At 44.6% G+C, this 20,000-nt stretch overlaps 1 protein-coding gene across 3 annotated transcripts in view; it reads left to right on the top strand.

The window, feature by feature from the left end:
- LOC134469438 (phosphatidate phosphatase LPIN1-like) overlaps positions 1–20,000 on the top strand; it is a 74,870-nt gene that overhangs the window by 15,228 nt on the left and 39,642 nt on the right. Inside the window, exon 1 of one of the 3 annotated variants that reach the window (XM_063223702.1) lies at positions 6,390–6,855. The exons of the other annotated variants lie outside the window; for them this stretch is intronic. The gene's annotated coding sequence lies outside the window, so the exon portion shown is untranslated. Of the gene's footprint in view, positions 1–6,389; positions 6,856–20,000 lie in introns of those variants that run through there. 3 annotated transcript variants of the gene reach the window in all.

Raw genomic sequence — 20,000 nt, 5'->3', positions numbered from 1 at the left:
AGGAGACATCATAAGCATGGCCATATTCAGCTATGAGTACAGAAAAAGGTCCTTGTAGGTCCTGGTCCTAAGTAACTGTTAAAGGGACACTGTGTGAGATTTTCAGTTGTTTATTTCCAGAATTCATGCTGCCCATTCACTAATGTTACCTTTTTCATGAATACTTACCAACAGCATCAAATTGTAAGTATTCATTATATCTGGAAAAATTGCACTTTTCATACATGAAAAGGGGGATCTTCTCCATGGTCCGCCATTTTGAATTTCCAAAAATAGCCATTTTTAGCTGCAAAAATGACTCTACTTGGACCATACTAGAAAGTATTTGTTTATTACTTAGTAGAGATGCACCGGATCCTGATTTTTAGGATCCTGCCGGATACCGGATCCACTGCTTAAGATCCTGCCGGATCCGGAACCGGATACCGGATCCTACGAATGGGTTGAAACACATAGCTTACTCACACACGTGGGCCCTTTTTATCACGTTGGCTCAAACTATTTTGACTTGAAAGCCCCGGCCACCGGATCCTGGATCCTGGAACCGGATCCGGATAGTCTGAAAAACCCCTATTATCCTGCCGGATCCGGAACCGGATCTTTGATCCTGTACATCTCTATTACTTAGTAAACTTTCATGTAAATATCAAATTTGGCAATAGGCAGCCCAGTTTCAATGAGCAGCATAGTTGCAGTACCTTTTTTGACCATTTCCTGCACAGTGTACCTTTAAGGGCAGACGATAGACATACATTTTATGTGTTTATGTATGTAGAGCGGCTTTGAGTACCTAGAAAGGCGCTATATTAAGCTGATCTATTATTATTATTATTATTAGCCTATTATTATTATGTGAAATATCAACTTCTTCTTCTTCTTCTTCTTCATTTTTAAAGTAGTCCTAAAGTATAGTAGTCCTAAAGTATAGTACATTGGAAAAGTTCATTGCAATTCATCTATATGTTGATATTGTTATTGTCGCCCTGTGAGAGAAAGTACACAGTAACGGATGAGTTCCAGTCATGCTGGCCTTACTATTAGAGAGGGTGGAGAGGATCTAAGTGACTTGGAGTGAGCAAGAATGGAAAAAGTACTCAAGTTGGCTTGCTGAGTATACACAAACCATCTAGGGAGCTGACAGCTTAACAACCCTAGTGGACCCAACAGCCTTACTCACAGGATGTTTTCATTTGAAATTTGGGAAGAAAAAGGTGTTGCACACAGGAGCTTGATGCTATAACTTTTAGTTTTGGCTTCTCTTTATTTTCGGCTTTTAATACAGCTTCTCTGATAGCATCAAGGTCCTGTGTGCGACTCCTTTTTCTTCCCACTGCATCATTGTTTTGGAACTACGCACCGAGCGAGACTTCCCAAGTAAGACAAAGGTGCGGGCATCTCTACCTTCACCTTCATTTGAATTTTGAAATACACATGGATGAGTTTCCTAAAACATTTAAAAGATTTTTTGGGGCCTTTTTGCCGCTATTTGTGATAGGACAGTTAAGTGGTAGACAGGAAGCCAATGGGGGGAGAGAGATGGTGGAAGGGTCGACAAAGTACCCATGCTAGTGTGACGGAGGCCATCTTGCACCTGTTCACCCCCCTCGGGGATCGAACGTGCGACCTCGTCAACTACAACGGTTCGGCAATGGGAGACACAGTACGATACCGCTGGGCCAAGAGACTAGTCTCTCGGCCCAACGGCACGAGACTGTATGAGGCTATCGGAGGGAGGTTTTACCAACGTTCCACGCCAACTCTGTGCTAGTTAGCCTCCGTTACACTCTCCCCCTTAAACCTCACTCCCATCCCGGGTCAGCGGCACCACTGTGACGGAGGTCATCTTGCACCTGTTCACCCCCCTCGGGGATCGAACGTGCGACCTCGTCAACTACAACGGTTCGGCAATGGGAGACACAGTACGATACCGCTGGGCCAAGAGACTAGTCTCTCGGCCCAACGGCACGAGACTGTATGAGGCTATCGGAGGGAGGTTTTACCAACGTTCCACGCCAACTCTGTTCTAGTTAGCCTCCGTTACACTAGAATCGAACCCGGGACAGAAGTGTAACAGTGCGGTGCCCTACCACTTGAACCACGGTAGGACTGAGATTTTCACTCTTTTGTCTTCGTAGGCCTCAAACACGGCCCTCGAGACATAGGTTCCCCATCCCTGCTGTACAGCGTGTTTGAGGCCCACGGAGACAAAAGTTTGAAACGATGGAGAATGTCCATACGACGTAAGAGTCTTATAAAAGGGCCAATATACAGTAACAGGGGTGATAGTAAAAAAAAATCCTGCGCCTGAACTTTTTTTCCTGTTCCAGTGGCGGAGGGCGCGGGGGTCTCTCATACGTCACATAGGCTACAAGGCCAATTTTGACACATTATTCAAACATTTAATAGTCTCATTTGAGATGCTTTCATTTTTGCCTCGTGTCTAGTGTTATTCACGAAAACACAGATCATTTTCATCTTGTTAGACTATAGCCCTTAAGATTGACTGAAAGAAACTGGCCACGTTCAATTCTAGCTGTAAAAACGAATACCAACGAATGCAGTTAGAAAACCATTCTAGGCTTGTGATGTTGCAGTATAGTTATTGAGGTGGGTATTGAACCACAATGCAACATTTCAACACCAGAATGCATGTCTGAAAACATGGTAGCCCACATATTTTACCACATGAATTAACCCAAAGCTGCATAGGGGCCTATAGCAGCCACACCCTACAGGTCAGTAGGGGGAAATACTACTACAAAGTACAGTAACTACACTGTAATATACTTTTCCTGTGTGCTGATTCATTTCATTTTCATTGGGGCATTGATCATATAACTTGTCTACTTCCTGATACATGTTTAGATACTCATGGCATGGTCTATCCATCAACCCCTGCCTTCCCGTTGTAGGGAAACACCCTTTATTTACATTAATATTTAGGGGACAAGCGCATAATTGGCTACATGTGTGGGCCCACGTTCACATCGCTAATTTCGGACTGCACAGATGTTGGAACCGGCTCATGACAGTGACTACTGTGTGACTACTGCGTGTCTTTCGCAATGGCTTGTCGTCAATTAAAAGACATGAAAATCACTCGCGTGCACACACACCCATTGCAATGTATGAGTTGCAAAGATAACAACAGAAAACAACAAAGACATGACCGAATTAAACTACGCTACATGAAAATAGCCCAGGGGGGCATAACAATAAGATGAGCATTCACTGCATGTCTAGGACACGATGGCCTGACCACATGAAATTCACGATGGGTGTCTGATATTGATCATTGCTCCCTGCCCGCGAGGCGGGCTAAAGTATCACCCTTTTTTTTTTATAATACCAGTGAGAGCGTGCAGGCAAGATAACCTGTGCATTCGATTCGAGTACGCAGACGGGCTACGATGGGCGCGCGCGAGAGAAAGGGTGAACCTGTGCAAGGCTGTTCGAGTTTCACCCAGCACGACTGTAACAGAGCGCGCGCTGGTTGGATCAGTCAGCAAAACTATTATGAACATCTCCCTGAAATCAGTTTTTGACACATGGTTTGTCTAGGAATGACGCAAAACACCATCCTTCAATCAACAGTCCACAATCCACGAACCCAGCTCACACTGGGTTGCCAAAATCATTCTTAAGTGGTCAATTGTAAACCTTGAAACATCCGTTATGCAGACTGGTCGATTCAATCCATTTTTCAAAGCAGTCACACACTAGTTGCAGGTTAAGCCATGTCTCAAATGTGAAACATTAGCGATCCAATTTCAAGCATTCCATGATCATTTGGACATGTTGCAAATGGTAGCCGCGGCTATTCCAATACAGACAACATAACGCATCAGCAAAAGTATCATGACTGGCATAGCCTAGCCTATCGTTTTGAGCATACAAACTTTTTTTTGAAAGAAACTAGGCCTACTTCTACCTCCATCAAAGTTTGTCAACATTGCACCGTCATTTAGCGCACATGAATGGGACAGCCGAGTCTATTTCAAACATATTCTCTCAATGATTTCCAAGCATGAGGCGACACGCCAACATACAGCGGGCAAATAATAACCAAATCGCCTTACCTTCAAACGTTGTCTTTATCACAAAACTTTACAAGTATTCCACTTACATCCACATGGTTTAACACACCCAAATCACAAAGCAAGCAAGGCAAGCAAGCCATGCGGTTTTGTGCTAACATTGTACTGCTAATTTTTGCAATGCTGCTTCTGCTGCCAGTGGTGCTGGTGGTGAGTGACTCGAGACATATTTTTGTTTACATGTTACAGCTGTTAAGCTGTCAGGATGATACAATGTTATGGGCTACTGCTCATTGGGTTCCTTTCACGTCTCTTACAACTGGCTGTTGCGCGCTCATTTATTTTCACCGTACATTAATGAAGGCCCACGCGATAATTTATTATTTCATTAATATTGGGGAAAGATTTAATTTTTTTCTACAGCCACCCTACGCCGGATTTCCGGCGCGGCGCCGGACTGCTATCACCCCTGCAGTAAGTGCAATCAACATTCAGTCTAGTGAAGCTTGTTTTTGTGAAGATTATACCCATAGACGCTGTCTAGAGAGAGACATTCGTTACAACTGTATAACAGTACACCAATATGGTGCAGTATAAACAAGAAAGGAATGCAGTGGCCCCTCTGTGGAAAAAAATCAGAAGAGATCAAGCCATGGAAAATAGTTGCATTACAAGGAGGACTTTAGTGCCTGAAAAACCTCTCACGAGTATCTTTAACCCTTTAAGACATGTTATAAACTGGCTATTACAAAAAAGGACCAAGTTGTACTATATTGCTAAAGACACTGTGTAGGCCTAATGCAATAGTAGTGTAGTACTATGGTAGTAAAAACTTTTAAATGACTATTGCGGTCAGGGCCGGATCAATGCACAGGCTAGATATGGCTGCAGCCTAGGGGCCCCCACCTGCCAGGGGCCCCATGATTGGCCTAAAAGTGAAAAATGGCAAAATTGTGACAAAATGCAATGCTGGAAAATGAATCTGTCGTGTTGAGTGCAGTTAGTAGACAAGTTATCCTTAATTCCTACATCGTAATTATGACACTATCTATGCAAATTTGTCTCGAAATTTGCCTTTCTGGGGGGGCCCACAGCGACCTGTAGCCTAGAGGCCCCAGGCCATCTTAATCCGGCCCTGATTGCGGTATTCCACTGGTGGGCTACACAAAAACAAAAGGAAAGGAAAGGAAAAGAAAGGAGAGAATGAATAGGCAAAGCATTCAAAACGTTTCGTTCAAATATATGGGCATTAGAATTGTTTTCAAACAGCAATTAACTAAGTAAGTCCAAGTCTAAAACTTCATTCACAACACTATATGCATTTCTGTTTATTCCCTGAAAAGGCACCACTGTGTTCCCTGTGCATTTAACATTTAAAGTTCCATGCTGGCAGCAAGCCCAGACACACAAAACTTCTAGGCATCCAATACTCTGAAAGTAGGGCAGCGTGTGTGTGTGTGTGTGTGTGTGTGTGTGTGTGTGTGTGTGTGTGTGTGTGTGTGTGTGTGTGTGTGTTTGTGTGTGTGTGTGTGTGTGTGTGTATGTGTGTGTGTGTGTGTGTGTGTGTGTGTGTGTGTGTGTGTGTGTGTGTGTGTGTGTGTGTGTGTCTGTGTGTGCGCGTGTGCTTGTTTTTCTTGGTGTCATTCTAGGCCATGTTTACCTACCTATGCTGTGTGTGTACGTGTGTGTGTGTTTGTGTGTTTGTGTGCGTGTGTGTGTGTGTGTGTGTGTGTGTGTGTGTGTGTGTGTGTACGTGTGTGTGTGTTTGTGTGTTTGTGTGCGTGTGTCCACTTAACACTTATAGGAGGTTAATGAGTTTAATGTGCACGTACATAATGTCTTAGCAGAGGAATGGTAGGCCTACTAGCCTACCTATCATTTCATTTTTTAAAACATTCTAATTTTTACTTTAGCCCACTCAGTCACTCACTCACTCACTCTACCCACCCCGTACAAAAACAGTAGCTCAATCACAGCTAGGCCTAGGCTACTGAATGGATGGGCCCCTACACTTCCTCTAGCCTACTCAACGTTTCACATTTCCTTTTCTAGACTGAGAGTTTTTTTTTATCTGCGGTTAGACTGCCTCTCAAAGACGCTGGCGCATTTGCTCAGTCATAGAGAGAGGGAGAAAAAAAAATCCAACGTGCAACAGAAGCCACAACTGCAGACATCTCACGTCAGCCGAAGCAGCGCAGCCATTGGCCAATTCGATCGCCTCACCGCCTTCCTCACTCACTATGCCCCAGCCGGCGCTTTAACCGGCGGGGGTCAGGTTACGACCAGTCACCTCAACCCCCTCAAGACGGCACACATGTAATATTTACAACCCGGCCCGTGTTCCAAAAATAGCCCTTTTCATAGGAAATAGTTTTTTTTCGTAGGTGTCTGAGAGCTTATTCGAAAAAGAAAGAAAATCAAGTGTGAAAAAGTAATCGCACATCTTTATGATAAACGCCAGGTAGTGCATTCGCTGTTTGGTTGGGTGTTCTGGTATTATTTGATTGCGGATTTCTGATTGGACGACGGTGCTTCCTCATCTACATGTGATGTCATGTCCTCGGCTGACTTGATGCGCTGTCTGACGGGAGACTCTCGAAGCAAGGTCCGAGCGCGAGCCCAAGGGAGCGAGCGAGAGACTAAACAGAAGGTTTTTCTGAAGTAACGGCGAAGAGGGCGATATTGACTGAATTCGCACAGCCTTGTACACTATATCCATAGAATGGAGCTATGATCTTGAGCGAACAACGCCAGAATTGAAAGAGTATCCCGGTGCCTTGCAGTGTTGATGTGAGGACGTCTGCGTGGTACTGAAAAGGTATTGAATTTCAGCTGTGTTTGTATTATTACGATGCCGGTCCATCGTATGTTCAGTAGAGACTAGGGTGAAGTTACTGCATAGCCTGCTGCGTCAAAATGTTTTTTTTTTGTACAACTGGGATACAGCTTATGCCAAGCCAGTGTCTGCCTGCTCATTGTAAAAAAAATCTCCCATCAAAACCCTCATCCTGTCTGATGTGTGGGTTTGGTAACTCCAGATGTTGACGCACGGCGCACGGGTCAAGCGCAGCATCAGCATCAATGTTTCATAATGTATTCAGACAATGTAGCCTACAGGGTTGTGTTTTGATATAACGTAGTCTACAATTTAATGCTATTGAGTATTTTAAGACTTTCAGAGGTTTTTATTTTTTGTTTGCTTAACCAGACCTCGAGATATCCCCAAGGAAGCTTGGCTTACCTACTTGGCAATTGATCCAATTCCAATGGGGGTTTTACCTGAGCTCTTTCCAGCAGAGGTTCAACCTATTCGGGGGCCCTAGGCAAAATATAGACATGGGGCCCTTTTGAATTACTTTTGCTGGTATTCACCATGGTGGGGCTGACTGTTGGGAGGCCTCCTACAATGGCCAAATTTGGTGGGGCACTGGGCCCCTAGGCCAGTGTTTCCCAACCAGGGGTACGTGTACCACTAGGGGTACGCAAGCACACCTCAGGGGGTACATGGGAAAATGTAATTTTGAAGGGGGGGACAACTGATTTGAGAGAAAGACATAGATACTTAGCATTGGTTAGGGGGTACTCATGTTACAACAAAAAGAATTAGGGGTTACGCGAGACAAAAAAGTTTGGGAACCACTGCCCTAGGCAGCTGCCTAGTCTGCTTATTGGGAAAAGCAGCTCTTGGGTCTTTCTCGATACACAAGCTCAATAGCCTCCCGGGCTGTAGAAGAAGAATCAGACGAATATAATGCTGAGAAGAAATGAGAAATGCTCATTCACTCATTCATACGTGCACAGTGCATTTTGGACAAGGGGCACTTAGTCCCTATATCTCTATCTTGATTAGTGATTTGTATGTTATCTAGGCACACCTGTCTGCTCGGTAAAAGGACATGAAGCCATAGGCCTAGAGAGAGAGAGGGGGGGAGGAGAGAGCTGTGTGGACAACCACAATAGCAGAGGAAGCTGGTGTTTACTAGTAGACTTGGAGGCTTCAATTTGTGCAGATCATCACGATATCGAGTTTCTTACATCATCAGACCTTCATCAGCCCCCTTACACAACATTTACCCAAGCCCCCGAGTCGTTTCTGTTTTAATATAATCATCCACTATATGTGTTTTTACATTTATTCAAATCTTGTCACACACAGTTGCCCCCGGCCACAGAGCCTTAACATGCCATATGAGAACTAACCAATCAGACGGCTTCTTCTTCATTGGTCATATTTAGCTCCACTGCTTATGGATGTGGATGTGTGTGTGTGGGTGTGGGTGTGGGTGTGTGTGTGTGACGTGAGAGCCGGGGTGTGTGTGTGTGTGTGGGTGGAGGCCATCAACCTTTTTTGGGTGGAGAAGTGCAATGTTTACCCAACGCTAAGCCTCCTCATCTGCTCTCTAGGCTACATAGTAATTTAGCCTGTGGACTTTCCTTACGTATTAGGCACCAATTTAGAGAACCATTTTTAGAGAACTGAGCTGAATGCCTCGTTATTGTGACAGGCTAAGTAGCTGTGGCCTCGAAGTGCATTCTCTCACACTGAAGCAGACACCGTGTATCAAACGTAGAGTAGAGGAGAGCAGATGCAGTAGAGTGCGCATAATATGCATTTCAAGACAATGCCGTATGCACATAATATCCATTGCGAGACATACCGTAATATGGCCTATATTTGCAAGACAGTCTTATATATTGCAAGACAATACACATTGTCAAATGGATCAAATTAACACATACAGACAGACAGACAGACAGACAGTCAGACATGCATGCATACATACATACATGCATACATACATACATACATACATACATACATACATACATACATACATACATACATACATACATACATACATACATACATACATACATACATACATACATACATAGACATAAATAATTAAAATAAAATGAGAATACAAATGTAAAACATAGTCCTCTTGGTGCAAAGTGTCCCGATAAGGTGTCCAGTAGTCCAATAAAGCAGAGACAGGCACAGTCGAGGCGTAGCACGGAACATCACATTTGGTCAACAGGCACAGCAGAGACATAGCACGGCGTAGCATCACATTTGGTCAACAGATGAGTGTGTGACATTGACTGTCAATGTGATTTACTCACTCACACTATGTAAGTAGCCAGGTCATCAAATCAGTGTTTCCTTTGTTAATACACTTTGTTGTGCTGTAGGCCTAACAGCTCGGTGGACATTTGAGAATGAGAATACATGTGTTGTTATTTCTCTATGGGAGGGTGATTCTATCCTGTCATCCAGCCATTAGACTGACGGATAACATTATTTGTCATCATGGTTGGACTATTATGTTGTTGTAATTACTACTGTATCGTAATACTGTTTGAACTAGTGGTTAAGAAGCGGGATGAATGCAGCTTTGAATCTCACCATTATCAGAGAGGAACCATGAGACTACATGTTTTTGTAGAATGATAGACTGTATCCCAAATCAAGGTGGTAGTTAAATTGAACTTGCTTTGGAGTAAAGTGTAGAAGTTGTCAAAAAATCTGTTGTTATAAGGCCATTATGGGGCCATTTTCATCATCAAGGGCATACAGACTCTAGTAGGTAGGCCTACATATTTGCATACACAGACAGTATCTTTGTGCTTCTGATATATTTCCACACACAGTGGCAATCTTGGCATAAGGTGATGTATTCACATAATACTGGGCTTATTTAGATAGAAATGCAGGCAAGCTTACATGAATGGAAAGGGTGGCAAGTGTGTTATTAATAACTTACTGCATTGTCTTTTAAGAAAACTAGTGCTGTAACAATGTTGGATCAAACCGAGAACTGAAACTGCATCGTGATGTAAGGAGGCAATATCGTGATACGCCCTTTCAAAGTTTTGTTGTGCTTCAGATCAGAACGCAACCATGTGAAACGATGTGATAGTGCTTCCAAGCTTCAAATGAGATACTTTTCAGAAATCGTGGGGTGTATTGAACCGTAGGTAAAAAATTGTGATACGAACCGAATCGTGAGTTGAGTGTATCGTTACAGCCCTAGAGAAAACCCATAATTGTCCCACCTCTGCTGTAGGCGATGTGATGAGCTCCTGGGAGAGGGACATTATTGATGCAGAGTGAGCCTTTGCTTATTACCCCCACTGTACTCTGCTGCGCTATTTTTAGACCCGGGAAAGGTCCTCTGACTGTCACACTGTCTGAAAGCTTAAAGATGAAAGTCTCGTCCTCGTCCGTCCTGGTCGCTTCGCTGCATTCCACTGCACAGTAAAAAAAATGTGGTGTTATAATACAAGACTTAGAGAGTACTCTGGGACCAAAATACACTCTAGACAATATTAAATCGAATCTCAAAGTATTGGATTAACACTGCATTTTTTCCACTGAGTGATTTCATCTTTTAGTGTGTTAGGCAAGGGTGTCAAGGTGAGTGTGTTGTTTCAGGTATTCATCTCAGAGGATTGTGAACTTACTAGAGTGTAGTGAGGGGATTTTAAGAACAGCTGTTTGCTCCCTTGGTCTCCCCTTGAGGACAGGGGAGAGGGGCCCCAGCGGGGACCAGTGGATGTTAAGCATCAATGTTGTGAAGCTGCCCAGTTAAATATGCCGTGGTCTGTCAAGGTCATAGCTGTCAAGGTCATGTTGGCACTGCCAAGGGCATGCTGACCCAGAGCAATGGGCAAAGTGCAAACTGCAAACAAAATCAACAAAGGCCAAAAGCTTCCTAGAGAGGAGAAGTGATTCTGATTTGTCATTGTGGTTCTACAGTACACTTGTTACTGATGCAAGTGATTATTACATTACATTTACATTACATTACACTTAGGTAGCTGACGCTTTCTATCCAAAGCGATTTACCGTTAATATATTGCAGGGCATTGGTTACAGTCCCTGGAGCAGTGTGGAGTTCAGTGCCTTGCTCAAGGGCACTTCAGCTATTGGTGTAGGGAGAGGTCAGGTGGGATTTGTCAAAGTGATTCCATGATTATGAGGATGAAGATCATGGTGGTGATGGTGATTATGAGGATGATGATGATCATTGTTATGATGTTGATGATGATGATGATGACAACAATAATTATGATGAGGATGATGATGATGATGATGATGATCATTGTTATGATGTTGATGATGATGATGATAATGATAATGACAACAATAATGACGATGATAATGATGATGATGATGATGATGATTATTATTATGTATCTCCAAAGCTTATCTATTTTTTAAGAGTTGGGATTTATTACATGTATTAACGTAGATAAAACAATATAATTAATTGCATAATAATAGCGTACCAAAGTTCTGTTTGCGTTTGTCTCATATGTTACGTCAGAGAATTCTCTGCTGACGTCTGCCGTGGACTCAGCTGGATATTCACAGCATACCTGGGCAGTTGTCATAACACCCATAAATGAATAAAGAAGCACTCATCAGAGTTCTTTTTGGTTTTATAATCGCCTCACAGACGTTTTGGGCTTGCACCCTTCTTCAGTGTGAAATGGCGATTTCAAAAAGGAAATCACCATTTCACACTGAAGAAGGGTGCAAGCCCGAAACGTCTGTGAGGCGATAAAAAAAAAAGAAATCTGATGAGTGCTTCTTTATTCATTTATTTTGGAGATCTGAGTTCATTCATTGACAAAGTCAAGCACCCAGTGTAAAGAATTAGATTACAAGGTGTTGAGCGCGCTTCATGGTCCTTCTACAGTTGCGATAACACCCAAGAGGTCTTTACAGCATCTATTTTAACACCAGCAAAGGTTAAAATAGACCCCAGACAGCAACACACTAATGATAGACAGGAGCAGTTTAGCTCCTACTAGGGATGCAAACGATAAATTGATTAACCGACTTTAATCGATCAATGCATTAATCGATTAAAAAACATTTATCGCAATTAATCGACAATTCAACTCACAAGAGACCCAGGTGAAATGGGCATGTGAAGAGAGTGTGTGAAGAGGGGTGTGAATAGTGGGAATATTTAAATCACCTTTGGATTAAAGAATTGAATTGAATTTTTTAGATGTAGTAGTTGTTTTCCGAGAAACATTGAGATTTCCAAGGGAAAACGCCGCTGATCAATTAATCGTAAGTCGATCGATAAGACTATCAACTAATGATTAATGAATTAATCGATAATTTGCATCCCTAGCTCCCACTATATCTTGAGGCCATCTTATATCCGGTCACCGATATGATGTTAATGTTATGCAGTTTCACATGAAATATGACATGTTTTGTGAAGCAATCTTAGAAATCACATTTGCAATACAATTAAGTTATATTTTCAGGGGACCTTGAGAAGGTGTAAAGGTGGCTCTAGTGAAGGTGGGCCTCCTTGGTTGTGTTCATAGAACAGCCCTTGGAGGACTTAATATCATATATAATAACATCCCTTGGAGGACTTAATATCATATATAATAAGAGCCCTCGAATGAAAAGGGTTCTCCACCCCTGATCTAGAGTGAGCAGCCTACTCCACTGGCCGGAGTGTACAGGTTACAGGTTACAGGCCCAAACCGGAACAGAAAGGTCCGCCATTTTGAATTTCCAAAAATAGCCATTTTTAGCTGCAAAAATGACTCTACTTGGACCATACTAGGAAATATTTGTTTATTACTCAGTAAACTTTCATGTAAAGATCAAATTTGGCAATAGGCATCCCAGTTTCAATGAGCAGTATAGTTGCAGTACCTTTTTGACCATTTCCTGCACAGTGTACCTTTAATGCCTGTGTAAATGTGAAAGCCACAACTGGAGTGGACAAATTGTCTTTGTTTACGTTTGTTCGGTCTCAGGTAAACAATGTTGACTAGCTTTTTTTACACTCACTCTTTTACACGCGCTCACAAGCACACACACATACACACACACACACATAACACACGCCCGCATGCACGCACGCACACACGTGTGAGCATAGCATACTTACACACACCGGTGCGCGCATGCACACACACACACACACACAAGCATGCGCGGTAAGTTACTACAAGAAACTTTGTCAAGCTTTAAGCCAGCATTCTGGGATTGCTCTGTATAATAGTCTGTGTCTCCAGCGCTCTCCAGTCTTTGAAAACTGAGAGGTCAGGCGAACCCTAAAGCAATGCATTCCTCCATCTCTTTCTGCCCCACAAACTAACCATTCCCTCAGTACAGCAGATGTACATTATGCTGCTGCTCAGCGTATAAACACGTGCCTGGCAGCCTGTTACAGTAAACACTGCAGACTCCAAATAAGGAAAGGGCCAGACCCAAATACAGTCCTGGTTCTATTTAGTTCTGTTTATCTCTTTGGACCTCAGATGCAATTCTTTTTCTTTTTTTTAAAAAAAGATTTTTTTTTTTGTCTTTTAAGACTTTATTGATGATAAAGTTGGACAGGTTGAGAGGTGGACAGGAAGCGAATGGGGAGAGAGATGGGGAGGGGTCGGCAAAGGATCTGGGCCGGCTGCATGGCAGACGAGTGCCCAACCGGTTGGCCACGGCAGGGCCAACCTCAGACGCAATTCTGTCACCATGTTTGGACACTAACGCACCTTTTTGATGTACCATTAGATTAGTGGCGCAGTATATGAGCATCACATATGGGCAGTCATGGGTGAGCGGTTTGGGCGTCAGACTTACAGCCCAGAGGTTGCTGGTTCGACTCCCGGCCTACCAGGTTGGGTTGGAGGGGGGAGTAAGTAACCAGTGCTCTCCTCCGTACTTCTCTGTGACTGAGGTACCCTGAGCATGGTGCTGTCCCGCCGCACTGCTCCATAGGGCATCATTGGGAGCTGTCCCCTCGCATGGGTGAGGCCTAAAATGCAATTTTGTTTTGTGCTGTGTGCAGTGTGCAGTGTTCACTTGTGTGCTGTGGACCTGGACTGCTCTGCCACAATGACAATGGGAGTTGGAGTTTCCCAGTTGGACTTTCACTTCGCTTTCATTACATTATATGTGCTGTGGGAGGAAGGGTTGTGCCACCAAAACTACGTGCAGAGGCGATTCTAGGATCAGATGAGGCCCCAAGCAAAAGTGCAAAAGAATGAACATATGAACCAAAATCGCCACTACTGTGGTAAAGTGTGGGCTGTTATTCACTATCTAGGGGCTTGGGGGCCCCAAGCGGCTGCCTGCCTTGCCTGGTGGCAAGATGCGCCTCTGACTACGTGCACACTAGATGAGCACGAGAACTTCTTCACTGGCGTAGAAATTCGTCCGTTGTTATTCTATAATGTTTGATAGAGCACAGTACACTGCTGTCCAAAGCAGCACATGTGTATATGAATGGGATGCCAAATTATTTGGCATAGTGTGCAATAGACCACATTGTAGCCACATGGACCCAATTCAAGGTCTCACATCTGGCATGCTTGAGCCTAGGGGACTTAGCGACGTAAATAGAAATCCATAGCATCCATAGCTATTCCAGTGCAGTCCAGACTCCAGCATGTGTGTGTGTGTATATGTGTGTGTGTGCGTGTGCGTGTGGGCGTGCCTGCGTACGTGCCTGCCTGTGTAGTACGTGCCGGGGGTGTAGTCCCAAATTTTGTGCCCATGCACAGCACATAGTCCCCCTCGACCTCGACCTCGCCTCGACTTCGCCCCTCCCAGTTTAAACTCATACCCCCCTCTCTTATAATGCCCCTGGTAAGATAGTCTTAAAGCGGTATGGTTAACTGTGTGTGTGTGTGTGTGTGTGTGTGTGTGTGTGTGTGTGTGTGTGTGTGTGTGTGTGTGTGTGTGTGTGTGTGTGTGTGTGTGTGTGTGTGTGTGTGTCAGGGGTGGAACTTGAGTTTTTTCATCACTAGTCACGGTGGCAGGTAGATTTCAAAATCTACCAGTCACTCATTGTTTTTACCAGTCAAAGTGACTGGTGGGTTGAAAAATTTACCAGTCACCGCTGAAATTTACCTGTCATTGGCAGGTGGACGGGTGCTTATTTCCATCCCTGGTGTGTGTGTGTGTGTGTGTGTGTGCGTGCCTGCGTGCGTGTGTGTGTGTGGGACGGCATATGATCTGGCATGATTGCTGACTAACTAACGGATTGTGTAGGGTCAGGGTGCTACATGAATGGACTGGAGCGGCCGGTCTAAACTATGGGCCAGGGGGCGGAGCAGAGGGGGGGGGCATAGGGGCCAGGAACCCCCGGCCTCACCACTTGGGGGGGGGGGCTGCCAGTGGCTTTCGATTGCCAAACATCTTTTAGGGGCCCCATTCTATGATATTTTGTGGGCCCACAGGGCCTATCTCCCGCCCCCCCTGTCCCAATACCAATGCTCCGCCCCTGCTGCACACTGATCCCTCTGACCCAGTTGTAGACTAGTCTCCCTCTCATGGCTGGCTGGCACTGGGCTTTACTGTTTGTCCTTCCCAAGTAAGAGCTGTCCCAAATACCTCACAGAATAAAAGACCCAGTGTTGCCAGATGGAAAATGCTGAATTATCGTACCAAAACCTCAAAATGATCGTTTTGGGGGGCTTTTTGGGACACATACAGACAGACAGACAGACAGACAGTCAGACATGCATGCATACATACATACATGCATACATACATACATACATACATACATACATACATACATACATACATACATACATACATACATACATACATACATACATACATACATACATACATAGACATAAATAATTAAAATAAAATGAGAATACAAATGTAAAACATAGTCCTCTTGGTGCAAAGTGTCCCGATAAGGTGTTCAGTAGTCCAATAAAGCAGAGACAGGCACAGCAGAGGCGTAGCACAGCGTAGCATCACATTTGGTCAACAGGCACAGCAGAGACATAGCACGGCGTAGCATCACATTTGGTCAACAGATGAGTGTGTGACATTGACTGTCAATGTGGTTTACTCACTCACACTATATAAGTAGCCAGGTCATCAAATACCATTCAGTGTTTTCTTTGTTAATACACTTGGTTGTGCTGTAGGCCTAACAGCTCGGTGGACATTTGAGAATGAGAATAAATGTGTTGTTATTTCTCTATGGGAGGGTGATTCTATCCTGTCATCCAGCCATTAGACTGACGGATAACATTATTTGTCATCATGGTTGGACTATAATTACGCTGCTGTAATTACTGTATGATAATACTGTTGAGTTTGAACTAGTGGTTAAGAAGCGGGATGAATGCAGCTTTGAATCTCACCATTATCAGAGAGGAACCATGAGACTACATGTTTTTGTAGAATGATAGACTGAATCCCAAATCAAGGTGGTAGTTAAATTGAACTTGCTTTGGAGTAAAGTGTAGAAGTTGTCAAAAAATCTGTTGTTATAAGGCCATTATGGGGCCATTTTCATCATCAAGGGCATACAGACTCTAGTAGGTAGGCCTACATATTTGCATACACAGACAGTATCTTTGTGCTTCTGATATATTTCCACACACAGTGGCAATCTTGGCATAAGGTGATGTATTCACATAATACTGGGCTTATTTAGATAGAAATGCAGGCAAGCTTACATGAATGGAAAGGGTGGCAAGTGTGTTATTAATAACTTACTGCATTGTCTTTTAAGAAAACTAGTGCTGTAACAATGTTGGATCAAACCGAGAACTGAAACTGCATCGTGATGTAAGGAGGCAATATCGTGATACGCCCTTTCAAAGTTTTGTTGTGCTTCAGATCAGAACGCAACCATGTGAAACGATGTGATAGTGCTTCCAAGCTTCAAATGAGATACGAGATAAGGAAAGTATGAGATACTTTCCTTATCCAAATAAGGAAAGGGCCAGACCCAAATACAGTCCTGGTTCTATTTAGTTCTGTTTATTTCTTTGGACCTCAGATGCAATTCTTTTTCTTTTTTTTTAAAGATAATTTTTTTGTCTTTTTTACGACTTTATTGATGATAGGACAGGTTGAGAGGTGGACAGGAAGTGAATGGGGAGAGAGATGGGGAGGGGTCGGCAAAGGATCTGGGCCCGGCCGCATGGCAGATGAGTGCCCAACCGGTTGGCCACGGCAGGGCCAACCTCAGATGCAATTCTGTCACCATGTTTGGACACTAACGCACCTTTTTGATGTACCGTTTGATTAGTGGCGCAGTATATGAGCATCACATATGGGCAGTCATGGGTGAGCGGTTTGGGCGTCAGACTTACAGCCCAGAGGTTGCTGGTTCGACTCCCGGCCGACCAGGTTGGGTTGGAGGGGGGAGTAAGTAACCAGTGCTCTCCTCCGTACTTCTCTTTGACTGAGGTACCCTGAGCATGGTATGTCCCGCCGCACTGCTCCATAGGGCATCATTGGGAGCTGCCCCCTTGCATGGTTGAGGCCTAAAATGCAATTTTGTTTTGTGCTGTGTGCAGTGAGCAGTGTGCAGTGTTCACTTGCGTGCTGCTGTGGACCTGGACTGCTGTGCCACAATGACAATGGGAGTTGGAGTTTCCAAGTTGGACTTTCACTTCGCTTTCATTACATTGTATGTGCTGTGGGAGGAAGGGTTGTGCCACCAAAACTGCGTGCAGAGGCAATTCTAGGATCAGATGAGGCCCCAAGCAAAAATGCAAAAGAATGAACATATGAACCAAAATCGCCACTACTGTGGTAAAGTGTGGGCTGTTATTCACTATCTAGGGGCTTGGGGGCCCCAAGCGGCTGCCTGCCTTGCCTGGTGGCAAGATGCGCCTCTGACTACGTGCACACTAGATGAGCAGGAGAACTTCTTCACTGGCGTAGAAATTCGTCCGTTGTTATTCTATAATGTTTGATAGAGCACAGTACACTGCTGTCCAAAGCAGCACATGTGTATATGAATGGGATGCCAAATTATTTGGCATAGTGTGCAATAGACCACATTGTAGGCACATGGACCGAATTGAAGGTCTCACATCTGGCATGCTTGAGCCTAGGGGACTTAGCGACGTAAATAGAAATCCATAGCATCCATAGCTATTCCAGTGCAGTCCAGACTCCAGCATGTGTGTGTGTGTATATGTGTGTGTGTGCGTGTGTGCGTGCGTGCGGGCGTGCCTGCATTCGTGCCTGCCTGTGTAGTACGTGCCGGGGGTGTAGTCCCAAATTTTGTGCCCATGCACAGCACATAGTCCCCCTCGACCTCGACCTCGCCTCGACTTCGCCCCTCCCAGTTTAAACTCATACCCCCCTCTCTTATAATGCCCCTGGTAAGATAGTCTTAAAGCGGTATGGTTAACTGTGTGTGTGTGTGTGTGTGTGTGTGTGTGTGTGTGTGTGTGTGTGTGTGTGTGTGTGTGTGTGTGTGTGTGTGTGTGTGTGTGTGTGTATGTGTCAGGGGTGGAACTTGAGTTTTTTCATCACTAGTCACGGTGGCAGGTAGATTTCAAAACCTACCAGTCACTCACTGTTTTTACCAGTCAAAGTGACTGGTGGGTTGAAAAATTTACCAGTCACCGCTGAAATTTACCTGTCATTGGCAGGTGGACGGGTGCTTATTTCCATCCCTGGTGTGTGTGTGTGTGTGTGTGTGCGTGCCTGCGTGCGTGTGTGTGTGGGACGGCATATGATCTGGCATGATTGCTGACTAACTAACGAATTGTGTAGGGTGGGTGCTACATGAATGGACTGGAGCGGGCGGTGTAATCAATGGGCCAGGGGGCGGAGCAGAGGGGGGGGGCATAGGGGCCAGGAACCCCCGGCCTCACCACTTGGGGGGGGGGGCTGCCAGTGGCTTTCGATTGCCAAACATCTTTTAGGGGCCCCATTCTATGATATTTTGTGGGCCCACAGGGCCTATCTCCCGCCCCCCCTGTCCCAATACCAATGCTCCGCCCCTGCTGCACACTGATCCCTCTGACCCAGTTGTAGACTAGTCTCCCTCTCATGGCTGGCTGGCACTGGGCTTTACTGTTTGTCCTTCCCAAGTAAGAGCTGTCCCAAATACCTCACAGAATAAAAGACCCAGTGTTGCCAGATGGAAAATGCTGAATTATCGTACCAAAACCTCAAAATGATCGTTTTGGGGGGCTTTTTGGGAGGAAATGGTCGTACAAGACCCAAATTGTTCTTTCAAGGCATCTAAATAAACTGATTGACAACGCTGCCTGAAATTATTGTACGTCATGTTTTTTTTTATCGTAAAGAGGACAAAATGGACAAATACAATATTTATAGTACCTCTGGCAACACTGAAAAGACCCCTTCAGCTGCCCATTAGGCTGATGTTAGCCAGTTAACTTTACAGCTTTTTACCGTATTAGTTAATGTAACACACACACGCACAAACGTGTACACACACACACACACACACACACACACACACACACACACACACACACACACACACACACACACACACACACACACACACACACACACACACACACACACACACACACACACACACACATATATGCATGTACACACACACACACACACACACACACACACACACACACACACACACACACACACACACACACACACACACACACACACACACACACACACACACACACAAACAAAATAACAAAATTGCATTCATGCCTCACCCGTGCAAGGGGGCAGCCCCCAGTGGCGCCCCAAGGGAGCAGTGTGGCGGCACGGTACCATGCTCAGCCTCAGGGTACCTCAGTCATGGAGAAGGATGAGGGAGAGCACTGGTTAATTACTCCCCCCACCAACATGTCGGATCGGGAGTGGAACCGGCAACCTTTGGTCTGACGCCCTAACCACTTACTCATGAATGCCCTGATTAAAATGATCATGCGATATACCTGCATTTGTGCTTTGTTATTGTGGTGCCAGTTTTGTCTTGAACCGAATATGTCAAAATGGTAGCAGCAACTAAAGCAGCAACATGTTATTTGATTCAGTACAGCATCTGACTGTGATGTGCAGGGGATATATTGAATGCAAGGAATGTCTTTGTGTGTACTCACTGCCTCTCTCTCTCTCTCTCTCTCTCTCTCTCTCTCTCTCTCTCTCTCTCTCTCTCTCTCTCTCTCTCTCTGTCTCTCTCTCTC

This window comes from Engraulis encrasicolus, chromosome 18 (genome assembly GCF_034702125.1).
Source record: "Engraulis encrasicolus isolate BLACKSEA-1 chromosome 18, IST_EnEncr_1.0, whole genome shotgun sequence".
Lineage (NCBI taxonomy): Eukaryota > Metazoa > Chordata > Actinopteri > Clupeiformes > Engraulidae > Engraulis > Engraulis encrasicolus.
Note: the sequence above shows the minus strand (reverse complement) of the source record. Positions and strands in the feature narration are given on the sequence as shown.